Genomic DNA, 14437 nt, shown 5'->3' on the forward strand with positions numbered 1-14437 from the left:
TAATAAAGAGATTAAATATTCCCTTGAACATTTTGTGTCAGCAGATTTGGACGATCAGTAGGTATGTTTCCATTAACTTTTCTTTGTAGACATTTAGGAAGTTCACATAGAAAATAGATTTGACATTTTCCTGCTAGGGTGTTTTTCAATTTAACTGTAAACATTTTTTTAAATTAGTAGGCATTTAGAATTAAATGTGGAGTTGAGCTTCATAGTTTATTAGGAATTATTTGGAAATAATCCTATTTTATTCTAAATTAATTTATTTCCATTTGTCGCAATAAAGAAAGTTAGACAAAAGTCAAATCCAGCGGATAAGAATGTTATCGACCTTTAAACATGTCTCCTATATCTGCCGTTTCCGTTACGAATATCGCAATCATTTTGTGGGTGACATCTCTTGTCGAATAAACCTGTGTCAATGGAAAGCTGCCTAGACATCAATACATTAGTGTGTACAGGTGTGTGTGTGTGTATATATACACTGCTAAAAAAAATAAAGGGAACACTTAAACAACACAATGTAACTCCAAGTCAATCACACTTCTGTGAAATCAAACTGTCCACTTAGGAAGCAACACTGATTGACAATAAATTTCACATGCTGTTGTGCAAATGGAATAGACAAAAGGTGGAAATTATAGGCAATTAGCAAGACACCCCCAAAAAAGGAGTGATTCTGCAGGTGGTGACCACAGACCACTTCTCAGTTCCTATGCTTCCTGGCTGATGTTTTGGTCACTTTTGAATGCTGGCGGTGCTTTCACTCTAGTGGTAGCATGAGACGGAGTCTACAACCCACACAAGTGGCTCAGGTAGTGCAGTTCATCCAGGATGGCACATCAATGCGAGCTGTGGCAAAAAGGTTTGCTGTGTCTGTCAGCGTAGTGTCCAGAGCATGGAGGCGCTACCAGGAGACAGGCCAGTACATCAGGAGACGTGGAGGAGGCCGTAGGAGGGCAACAACCCAGCAGCAGGACCGCTACCTCCGCCTTTGTGCAAGGAGGTGCACTGCCAGAGCCCTGCAAAATGACCTCCAGCAGGCCACAAATGTGCATGTGTCAGCATATGGTCTCACAAGGGCTCTGAGGATCTCATCTCGGTACCTAATGGCAGTCAGGCTACCTCTGGCGAGCACATGGAGGGCTGTGCGGCCCCACAAAGAAATGCCACCCCACACCGTGACTGACCCATCGCCAAACCGGTCATGCTGGAGGATGTTGCAGGCAGCAGAACGTTCTCCACGGCGTCTCCAGACTCTGTCACGTCTGTCACATGTGCTCATGTGCTCAGTGTGAACCTGCTTTCATCTGCGAAGAGCACAGGGCGCCAGTGGCGAATTTGCCAATCTTGGTGTTCTCTGGCAAATGCCAAACGTCCTGCACGGTGTTGGGCTGTAAGCACAACCCCCACCTGTGGACGTCGGGCCCTCATACCACCCTCATGGAGTCTGTTTCTGACCGTTTGAGCAGACACATGCACATTTGTGGCCTGCTGGAGGTCATTTTGCAGGGCGCTGGCAGTGCACCTCCTTGCACAAAGGCGGAGGTAGCGGTTCTGCTGCTGGGTTGTTGCCCTCCTACGGCCTCCTCCACGTCTCCTGATGTACTGGCCTGTCTCCTGGTAGCGCCTCCATGCTCTGGACACTACGCTGACAGACACAGCAAACCTTTTTGCCACAGCTCGCATTGATGTGCCATCCTGGATGAACTGCACTACCTGAGCCACTTGTGTGGGTTGTAGACTCCGTCTCATGCTACCACTAGAGTGAGAGCACCGCCAGCATTCAAAAGTGACCAAAACATCAGCCAGGAAGCATAGGAACTGAGAAGTGGTCTGTGGTCACCACCTGCAGAATCACTCCTTTTTTGGGGGTGTCTTGCTAATTGCCTATAATTTCCACCTTTTGTCTATTCCATTTGCACAACAGCATGTGAAATTTATTGTCAATCAGTGTTGCTTCCTAAGTGGACAGTTTGATTTCACAGAAGTGTGATTGACTTGGAGTTACATTGTGTTGTTTAAGTGTTCCCTTTATTTTTTTGAGCAGTGTATATATATATATATATATATATAGGTGCATTAGTATACAATAGGTGTTTCACCTAATGACGTGCAGGTATATTTCATGCTATTATTAGTTTACTTTCTATTTGCGTCTTTCCATTCATGCTTTAGGAAACATGAATGTCTCTAAGAATCACAGAATTACTGTCAATCTGTTTTTGCTCCCAGCGCGGTGGGGAGTGAGTTAATCTCTTCTTTTTTTTAAAGAGGGGGAAAAACACCCTTCATGTGATATTTTGCGAAATTCATATTTATGTTTCGGGAAACAATCACAAAATCGCTGCCAAATTGATATTTCTTTGCCCTAGGTACGATGAGGATGAGTGATCACCAAAAGAGAGTCTCTGTGTTGAGTCCGCCTTTCTTAGCATATGAGTAGTGGGAGGCCGGTGATGACGACACGGGGGGATAACGATCACTCCATAACGATAGAACTGCATCAACTAAGGGTGTCTCCCAAATAGCACACTACTCCCTATATAGTGCACTACTTAAGACCATGATCCCATAGGGTTCTGGCCAAAAAGTAGTGCACTACATAGGGGAACAGGGTGCTATTTGGGATGCTAACCCCCCCCCCCCCCCCCCCCCCCCCCCCAGATGAAAGGCCCCCTAGTCCTCTCCTAACAATGAACTAATTTGGTTCCCAGATGCAGGCCCGGACCCTCGCCCACCTGTGACAGGGTAGCAGAGGGACAACCTGCGTATTTCCAGCTCACTGACGAAAGCAGGCACGGATTCAGAGTGAATATATAGCAGCTTTTTAATTAGAGCTTTAAAGGGATTGATATGTAGAATACTCTTTCTAATGGAAATAGGCCTAATGAGTGGAGGAGAGGGTGTGGGAGGGAGAGAAAGAGATGGAGAGAGAGGGTGTGGGAGGGAGAGAGAGAGAGAAAGAAATGGATAGAGAAAGAGATGGGGAGAGAGAGAGATGGAGAGAGAGGGTGTGGGAGGGAGAGAGAGGGTGTGGGAGGGAGAGAGAGAGAAAGAGATGGGGAGAGAGAGAGGGAGTGAAAGAGAGAGAGGGTGTGGGAGAGAGAGAGGAGAGGGTGTGGGAGGGAGAGAGAGAGAAAGAGATGGGAAGAGAGAGAGGGAGAGAGAGAAAGAGATGGATAGAGTGATGGGAAGAGAGAGTTGATATGATGCCCATATGGTCAACCCAAACATTTCTTCCTGCTTCCTCATAAGAGTAAACCCAGGTGTGCCATACACCCATTATATTAGAGAGGGCACGAAGTATGTATCACATAATCTAGAGGCATAATCATTATGCCTATGTCACCGATGTGAAATGGCTAGCTAGTTAGCGGTGGTGCGCGCTAATAGCGTTTCAATCGGTAACGTCACTCGCTCTGAGACCTGAAGTAGTTGATCCCTTTGCTCTGCAAGGGCCGCGGCTTTTGTGGCGTGATGGGTAACGATGCTTCGTGGGTGACGGTTGTCTGTGTGCAGAGGGTCCCTGGTTCGAGCCCAGGTAGGGGCGAGGAGAGGGACGGAAGCAATACTCCTACACCTAATTCTATGAAAAGAATGTCAATTTTTCTGCATCGGTTATCTAATCATACCTTTTTTAGTACTTCATTCTATAGTTAGAGGACTCCTGATATCTCCAGGAGTGATAAGTATAATTTGTGTCTATCTGTCATCTAGTACTGTCTTTTTCCTAGCTTGTGGACTGCTGACTGATCATACCTTGCAGCTGACATCAACCTTCTTGAAGAAGGCACGGTGACGCCAAAACGTTGGTGTTTTACCCAATAAATTACTGGGAGTTTATATATATCTCTTTATTTTTGTAGCTTACGGTTTATTGACCGTTAGTTAGCACCTCTACTCTAAATCATTTTCTCTGGGTGTGTGCCAGCTCGTGCTTTTAATTAGACATCCTGTTACTAGACACATCCTGTTACTAGACACATCCTGTTACTAGACACATCCTGTTACTAGACACATCCTGTTATCGGACACATCCTGTTACTAGACACATCCTGTTACTAGACACATCCTGTTACTAGACACATCCTGTTATCGGACACATCCTGTTACTAGACACATCCTGTTACTAGACACATCCTGTTACTAGACACATCCTGTTACTAGACACATCCTGTTACTAGACACATCCGGTTATCAGACACATCCGGTTATCAGACGCATCCTGTTATCAGACACATCCTGTTACTAGACACATCCTGTTACTAGACACATCCTGTTATCGGACACATCCTGTTATCAGACACATCCTGTTACTAGACACATCCTGTTATCGGACACATCCTGTTATCGGACACATCCTGTTATCGGACACATCCTGTTATCGGACACATCCTGTTACTAGACACATCCTGTTACTAGACACATCCTGTTACTAGACACATCCTGTTACTAGACACATCCTGTTACTAGACACATCCTGTTATCGGACACATCCTGTTATCGGACACATCCTGTTATCGGACACATCCTGTTATCGGACACATCCTGTTACTAGACACATCCTGTTACTGGACACATCCTGTTATCGGACACATCCTGTTATCGGACACATCCTGTTATCGGACACATCCTGTTATCGGACACATCCTGTTACTAGACACATCCTGTTACTAGACACATCCTGTTACTAGACACATCCGGTTATCAGACACATCCGGTTATCAGACGCATCCGGTTATCAGACACATCCTGTTATCGGACACATCCTGTTATCGGACACATCCTGTTATCGGACACATCCTGTTATCGGACACATCCTGTTATCGGACACATCCTGTTATCGGACACATCCTGTTACTAGACACATCCTGTTACTAGACACATCCGGTTATCAGACACATCCTGTTATCAGACGCATCCGGTTATCAGACACATCCTGTTACTAGACACATCCTGTTATCGGACACATCCTGTTATCAGACACATCCTGTTATCAGACACATCCTGTTACTAGACACATCCTGTTACTAGACACATCCTGTTATCGGACACATCCTGTTATCAGACACATCCTGTTATCAGACACATCCTGTTACTAGACACATCCTGTTACTAGACACATCCTGTTACTAGACACATCCTGTTACTAGACACATCCTGTTACTAGACACATCCTGTTACTAGACACATCCTGTTACTAGACACATCCTGTTACTAGACACATCCTGTTATCAGACACATCCTGTTATTAGACATATCCTGTTGAGTACCAGTGCTGGTCTTGTTTCTTTAATAGACAGTTGTGATCTTTCGATGTTCTGCTAAGACTTCAAATGAAGAGCACTAATACTTGGCCTTTTCGACCAAATCTTACAGCCAAAACGTTGCAAGGTATTCTTTCCTTGGGATTGGCCAGAGGATGCTTCACGTCACATCCAGTTCAGGGTGATTCTCAGATGGTTCCTGTCTAACTGTCAAGTCCATCTCCAGCCTGCCATGTCTAGCTGAACTCTGATACAACCTGACTCCTAACTCACGGTGCAGTGGAGCTTGAATGGCTGTATGGAGGGAAGGAGCCTAATACTAGTCAGAATTACTTATTGTGTGTGTGTGTGTGTGTGGTTTGTGTGCGTACATATTTCTAACACTATCCAAAGATGATGGTTGTTACGGGTGAATGATGATGATGATGCTTGCTGTCAATCATCAGTCTGTTGACTTCCGCCCACGATGCCTCCCTGCTGTTCATCTAGGATGCGTCCCAAATGACACCCTATTCCCTATATAGTGCACTACTCTTGACCAGGACCTTATAAAAGTAGTGCACTATATAGGGAATAGGGTGCCATTTTGGAGACAGGATTTGACTTTACGTTTTTCTATTTATGTCTGTTCCACCCGTTCCTATAAAATGTAATGTTTAACCCCATAACAGGCTACTCAAACAGACAGAATATGTCATGGACAGCCCGCCGGGAAGGCATGTCTGGAGAATAGATTGGCGTGAAAGCAAGGACGAATATGATACCTGTTGAAAGATGAGTGAAGGGAAGGTTATTACAGGATGGCTAATTGAGTGAAGAGGTTAATACAGGATAACTAATTGAGTGAAGAGAAGATTAAAACAGGATAACTAATTGAGTGAAGAGAAGATTAAAACAGGGTAACTAATGTACCGTATGAGCAGGTGATGCTGTCCAGTTTTGATCAGGATGCCCAATTTGGTATGGGGCCATTCATTTCAACTTCCGGTTCTGTCACCTGTTTCTAAACCGTCGGCTGGGATTCCTCCTCCTCTGGGTCCCAAATGGCACCCTATTCTCAATGTAGTGCTCTGGTTAACAGTAGTGCACTATATAGGGAGTAGGGTTTCATTTGGGACGAAGCCCCTAGTCTATTGAGTGGACCCACCTGGCCCTACAGACAGCCCTAGCAGCGCACAATAAAGGAACCCCTGGCTGTGTTTTGTAACTGACTGTAATCAGAGCCCCTTCAAGTCATTTCCTGAGTTCCCTGTCACTCTATCTCCTGTCAACATGATCACAATGAAACTTTCCCCTCATTGCAGCCCGACGTCATCTGAGAGATACCAACGCTTCCTGGTCCATACAAATGCATGACTTCGTTGTGGCGATAACCTACTGCTACGGAGGAAGGAAGTTACAGTGTAGGCTACTTCCTCATCTTAATTAAAAAATGTTTTGCCTTAATTGATGCCAATCAAAAAGTGACAAGTAATTTGTCAGGTTGAGCTTAATCAGTGAAAATTGTTTGCCAACAAATAAATTACTGATTAAGTTACTGATTAACTTAATCAGTAATTTATTTGTTGGCAAACAATTTTCACTGTTACAACAAATATTAGTTATGAGGTCATTCAACTTGGAAACCCATACAAAAATGAATAAATCATGTTGTATACTCTGAATGTAATTTTTATATCCAAAAACCTCAGTTTACATTTGGCTTTGCCTCCAAAACATCCCGTGAATTTGCACAGAGCCACATCAAATCACAGAAATACTCATAATAAACATTGATAAAAGATACAAGTGTTATTCACAGATATGAAGATATACTTCTCCTTAATGCAACCGCTGTGTCAGATTTCAAAAAAACTTTACGGAAAAAGAAAACCATGCAATAATCTGAGGACGGCGCTCAGACGACAAATCAACCCAAAGAGATATCCGCCATGTTGGAGTCAACATAAGTCAGAAATAGCATTATAAAAATTCACTTACCTTTGATGATCTTCATCAGAATCCAGTTCCACAATAAATGTTTGATTTGTTCCATAAAGTCAATCATTTATGTCCAAATTACTAGTTTTAGTTCGCGCGTTCAGTACACAATCTAAACTCACGACGCGTGGGCAGGTCTAGGCAAAGGTTCAGACGAAAAGTCATATTACAGTCCGTAGAAACATGTCAAACGAAGTATAGAGTCAATCTTTAGGATGTTTTTAACATAAATCTTCAATAATGTTCCAACCGGAGAATTCCTTTGTCTTCAGAAAAGCAAATGCAACAGAGCTCGCTCTCACGTGAACGAGCGTCACGAGCTCCTGGCATTCTGCCAGAGCCCCGACTCCTTCCCCTCTCATTCGGCCCCACTTCACAGTAGAAGCATCAAACAAGTTTCTAAAGACTGTTGACATCTAGTGGAAGCCTTAGGAAGTACAAAATGACCCCATAGACACTGTGTATTCGATAGGCCAAGAGTTGAAAACCTACAAACCTCAGATTTCCCACTTCCTGGTTGGATTTTTCTCAGGTTTTCGCCTGCCATATGAGTTCTGTTATACTCACAGACATCATTCAAACAGTTTTAGAAACTTCGGAGTGTTTTCTATCCAAATATACTAATAATATGCATATATTAGCAACTGGGACTGAGTAGCAGGCCGTTTACTCTGGGCACCTCTGGGCACCTTATTCATCCAAGCTACTCAATACTGCCCCCAGCCATAAGAAGTTAATAGAAAATGACTCAAGTAAAAATGATAGTCACCCAGTAAAATCCTACTTGAATAAAAGTCAAAGTATTTGGTTTTAAATATACTTAAGTATCAAACGTAAATGTAATTGCTAAAATGTACTTAAGTATCAAAATTATAAATAATTTCAAATTCCTTATATTAAGCAAACCAGAGAACACGATTTTCTTTTCTTTTTAAATTTACGGATAGCCAGGGGAACGCTCCAGCGCTCAGATATAATTTACATACGAAGCATGTGTTTAGTGAGTCCTTCAGATCAGAGGCAGTAGGGATGACCAGGGATGTTCTCTTGATAAGTGTGTGAATTAGTCAATGTTCCTGTACTGTTAAGCATTCAAAATGTAACAAGTACTATTGGGTGTCAGGGAAAATGTTTGGAGTATAAAGTACATAATTTTCTTTAGGAATGTAGTGAAGTAAAAGTAAAAGTTGTCAAAAATATAAATAGTCAAGTAGTACTTTCAAGTATTTTTACATATTAAGTAATTTTCTGGGGTACCTGCACTTTACATAAGTACTTTACACCACTGTTTAGAGGGACAAGCATGGCTTGGGGAAGAGGGAAGGAAGGATTTATCTATATTTATCTATAGATCCAATGACAGTTATTGTGGAGATGGGGGTCTATTCAAGGGATGTGGACAGGGGGGCTGGGAGGGATAACAAAATCCAACTTATGGGGGGGGGGGACATTTGAACACTTAAAGACTTACGTTTTAAAAAGATGAATTGAACATTTAAAGAGGAGTTAGGTTGGAGAGGCCTATGCTTCCACCTACTGTAGTAACAGCAGAGGTGTAGGCATCCTGATAAATAAGACTACACCTGTTTCCCTTTTATCCCAGGACATGGAAGAAGAAGGACATTTTCTAATGTTGAATTGTACTTTACATGGTGAAACATACATATCGATTTCATTGTATATCCCCCAGGGGCAAATCTGGCATTTTTAATTCAATGAGCCTCCAAAGAGACAACATTTTCATCTCTACAAATATTTTACAGGACAACTGGAAAATTCCTATTCCCAACTACAAAACACTCCTTTTTCTCTCAAAGTAAGAAAAGCTATTCAAGATTTTACAAATTTGGTATTTCCCAAAATGCACTCAACAATATACTGGTTTTGAAAATCTATGAGATAGTGATATCAGATCATTCTCCTGTATCATGCTTAATTACACCTACAGAAAATACACTTAGCGACAGAATATAGAGAATGAACAGAGCCCCTCTTTAAAACCCCAAAATGTTAAATATGGAAATGTAAAATGAAAGAGCTTTAGCATTACAAATGTAGACATAGTGGACAGAGACAAGCCGACCCAAGACATAATTTGTGATACTTTTAAGGCATACATTAGGGGAATGAAAGTCATCTCATATTCAGCAAAAGTTCAATCTGAGTTAGTGATTTATTTTTCTTTAATACAAATTTATATCTTAGAACATAGCACAATCTTAGCACATACAAAATCTTTACAAGGTAAAGAAGAAAATGCAATTTATGAACATAAGCAATAATATGTCGCTTATGGCTCAGTTGGTAGAGCATGGTGCTTGCAACACCAGGGTTGTGGGTTTGATTCCCACGAGTAGACCAGTATGAAAATGTATGCACTCATTACTTACTGTAAGTCGAAATCCATAAGAGTGTCTGCAGAAAATGAATATATTTCTTTTACTTTTGAAGAGAGCCAATAACTCCAGGTTGAACTCAAATAAAGCTATATACTATTTAATGGCAAATAAACCCGATAAATACCTCACAGCTTTCACAAAACGAAAAACACACCAAACCAGTTATAATGTTAAAAGATAAGGATACAACTGCTTTAATTAAAAACAACTACGTTATTATTAATAACAATTTTAAAAGCTTCTTTAAAAATCTATATAAATCATAATTAAATAACAGTTGGACTGATCCTACAGCCTTCTTAGACTCAATAACCCTGAAGCAATTATCAGCGGACAAAAAATGATCACTAAAAATAGAAATCACCCCAAAATAAACATTGGACACTGTTAAAACATTCACATGGAGAAAAGCACCAGGTATGGACGGCTTTCCAAAGTCGCATCCCTATTTTCTCAAATGACAACGCACATGTCACTTAATTCAGTGCTTCCGAGTTCCACGTATCAAACAGTTATTTCAGTTAAATTAAAACCAGGACAATTGGGAGTCCCCTGCCGATTACAGATGCATAAGTTTAATAAATTGCAACAATAAATAACAGAACTCATAAGCAAACAAATAGCAAAAGTCTTAGCAGACTTGATACATAGGAATCAAATAGGGTTTATTAAAAGTAGACACAAACAAATACAAGAACATGTTCAGTATAATACAATACGCAAAAAAAAAAACAAGATGTAGATTTATTAATAATGGCTGTTGATGCCAAAAATACTTTTGACCGTCTTGACTGGCCTTTTCTAAAACTTTGAAAGTCTTCAACTTTCCAGCTGAAATAATACATTTCATAAAAATAAGATATACATGCCCTAAAGCAAAAATATACATAAATAATACATTATCTGATGAAAATGCTATAAAAGGGGGCACAATACAGGGATGTCCTCTCTCCCCCCTCTTGTTTTCACTGGCAATTGAACTGCTTGCAGAAAGAATTAGATAAGATCCAAACGTAACGGGTATCAGTGTTGTTAAACCTGAATATAAACTTAACTTATTTGCTGACAATCTCCTGACTAATAATATTATTGAAAACTCACCCTTGTTAAAAAAAAAAATCTGAAAACTCTAAAATCTCAGGATATAAAATTAGCGTGGAAAAAAACTTCATAGCGGTAAAAAATATATATTTTTCACCTTTATTTAACTAGGCAAGTCAGTTAAGAACAAACTCTTATTTTCAATGATGGCCTAGTAATAGTGGGTTAACTGCCTTGTTCAGGGGCAGAACGACAAATGTTTACCTTGTCAGCTTTTTGGATTTGATCTTCCAACTTTTCAGTTACCAGTCCAACGCTCTAACCACTAGGCTACCTGCCGCCTCAGGAATCCTTTAAGTGCACCACAACATTTTTTTTTTAAATACTTAGGATGCTTAAACTTCTTAATAGGGGGTGCTGTTTGCACTTTGTAATAATTTTGTTCCCAAATTAAACTGCCTCGTACTCAATTCTTGCTCGTACAATATGCATATTATTATTACTATTGGATAGAAAACACTCTCTAGTTTCTAAAACCGTTTGAATTATATCTGTGAGTAAAACAGAACTGGAGCTAGAGCAATTTTCCTATGAGGATGTGAGAATGCTGAATTCTGCTGGCTGTTCTGAGATCCGTTTATAAATCTGCCTGTCTTCTATTGGTTGAGATGCACTGCATACGCCTTCCCCTGGATGTCAGCGAATAGTGAGAATTGAAATGGTGTTTCTAGGCAGATCTGAGAGCTTATAAATGGGGTGGCAACGTGGGGTCCATCCTTTGTCCTCTTCGCTCTGACGCAGAAAGGATCTCTGGCTGTCGTTCTAGAATGCTCCCGTTATAGCCCTTAGATATATCCGGCTCTGTTTTTATTAGATATAGGTGTTAAAGACATCATAATGTTGTTATATTAAACCGAGTTATATCAGTTTATATCGGTATATTGCGATTTCCGATATTTATTTGTGCTGCGTTTTAGTGAGTCGGACACGTCTTTGCCACATGGCTAATGTTTACTGCTAATTCGAACGTTGAAGAGGACAATCTACAACCAAGCAACGATTCTTTTGGACTAAGGACGCCTTGCCCAAGATTCTGATGGGAGTTCATCAAAAAGTAAGAACTATATATGATGTTAATTCGTTGTTCTGTTGAAAAATGTAGAACTCATATTCTGCCATTAATCTAGGTGCGGTCTCGCTTTAACGCACGCTGTATGTTGTAGTAACGTTAATTTTAAAAATCTAACACAGCGATTGCATTAAGAACTAATGTATCTTTCATTTGCTGTCCAACCTGTATTTTTTAGTCAAGTTTATGATTAGTTACTGATTAGACTAGGTGCCTCTCCCAAGATTTCTCCCGACATATTGTTGGCAGCCTGGCTACTTTTCTCATTGTAACCACGATTTGTGCCGCTAAATATGCACATTTTCGAACAAACTCTATATGTATTGTGTAATATGATGTTATAGGACTGTCATCTGATGAAGTTTTGAGAAGGTTAGTCAAAAATGTAATATCTTTTGCTGGTTTATTCGCTATCACTAACGTGCATGAATCAATGCTGCTGTGTGGTTGGCTATTGTAGTAAGCTAATATAATGCTATATTGTGTTTTCGCTGTAAAACACTTAAAAAATCTGAAATATTGGCTGGATTCACAAGATCTTTGTCTTTCATTTGCTGTACGCTGTGTATTTTTCAGAAATGTTTTATGATGAGTATTTAGGTAATACACGATGGTCTCTGTCGTTATTCTAGTTTCTTTGGTGAGAGTTGTGATGGTGGCTGCAATGGTAAACTATGATTTATACCTGAAATATGCACATTTTTCTAACAAAACATATGCTATACAATAAATATGTTATCAGACTGTCATCTGATGAAGTTGTTTCTTGGTTAGTGGCTATTTATATCTTTATTTGGTCGAAATTGTGATAGCTACCTATGCAGGAAAAAAATGGTGGGAAAAAAAAGTTGTGTCTTTTGCTATCGTGGTTAGCTAATAGATTTACATATTGTGTCTTCCTTGTAAAACATTTTAAAAATCAGAAATGATGGCTGGATTCACAAGATGTGTATCTTTCATCTGGTGTCTTGGACTTGTGATTTAATGATATTTAGATGCTAGTATTTACTTGTGACGCTATGCTAGGCTATGCTAGTCAGCTTTTTTACTGATGGGGGTGCTCCCGGATCCGGGTTTGTGAGGAAGTAGAGGTTAATAAGTGACAACAAACAACCAATATATAAAGATAACTTTATCCCATTACTCAACAACATAAAAGCAGGTCTAAGTAAATGGAACAATCTTCCCATTAATCTTACAGGCAGAATAAACCTCTTTAGAATGGCATGGCTCCCAAAGTTTTTATATTTATTTTCGGTAATACCAATTACCCCACCAAAGACATACTATAAAAAACGTATACTCGGCCATAACATACTTTATAATGAAACTCATAGAATAAATAGTCTGAGGATGGTTTTAAGGAAGGAACAATCTTTGGATAGCTTTTCAGAATTCACCGATAATTTGGCCAACATGAAAAACTAAAGCCATAGAAACTGTCTTGGTAATAGGAAATACAATTATTTCCATGACAGAATTAAAAAGCAATTTTGGACTAACCAATGTAGACATTTTCAAATACATGCAACTTAAGTTTTGTATCACAAAATTTCGATCTGTAATCTTTTGGACATCAGAGCAATGTTGATGGAATTATTTTTGAGTCAGAAAAATGTGCTAGGTAAGATATACAAAACCTTGCAGAAAGCCTATCCTACTTACAATCTCTTAGAAAAAGTATAAACTATTGGAACCAAAACCTAAAAATAAGTGATATTGGAACAATATGGAGGGAGTGTTGGAACATAACTAACGAAATTACAGTAAACAAAAATGTACGCTTAATCCAGTATAAACTAATGTCTAGAATTTATTATACAAGAGACACAATTAACAAATTCTACAGCACAATGGCATAGTCATGTCTTAAGTGTAAATCTAACAGTGACTCAATGATTCATACCTTCTGGGAAGTCCAAAAGCTATGGGCAGAGTTAGAAAGCTGGCTGTCAGATGTTTTACAATATGAATTTACTTTTAATCTGTCTATCTGCATATTTCAAGACATGGCATATACAGATGTGATGAGATACCAAATGGGTTGGACCTTTACTTTTCTTGTCAATCATTTTGAAAAAAGTTTTTGCTTAAAAACGGAAAAACCAAGTGATCCTCCTCCATCGTTGGGACGGTGGAAGAATCAAATGTATTATTATTTGAATATTGAAAGGCCGTGGGGGACAGAGAAGAGCAGATTGGCGCAGTTTGAGGTCATGTTGAATAGAGTCTTGCTGGTGCTGGAGATGGAGGCGGTGGAAGCATATTGGTCTCGGCAGGGGGTGATGTTGTTGATGTTTGTGTGCGTCTATCTGTTGTCTTTTTGTCTGTGTATGTTTATATTGATAGAAAAATACAATTGTAATTAAAAAAAAGGAAATTAATCAATGCTTTGTTCCACACTGTTTTTGATGTGGGACCCTGTCTGTAGCCGCAGTTACTAACTAGTCAGCTGTTACTGGCAGTCCTTGTTGTGTCTCAATTTATTAATGATTTAGAATGTATTTATACGATGATTAAATAACCCTTAATAACAACATTTTAAACCCCTTATAAAGGTAACCTCGTTGTAAAGTTTAATCAATAGGTTTACATTTGTTTTCGACATTGTCTTTCGC

The sequence above is a fragment of the Salvelinus namaycush genome, chromosome 8, assembly GCF_016432855.1.
Source record: "Salvelinus namaycush isolate Seneca chromosome 8, SaNama_1.0, whole genome shotgun sequence".
NCBI classification, from domain to species: domain Eukaryota; kingdom Metazoa; phylum Chordata; class Actinopteri; order Salmoniformes; family Salmonidae; genus Salvelinus; species Salvelinus namaycush.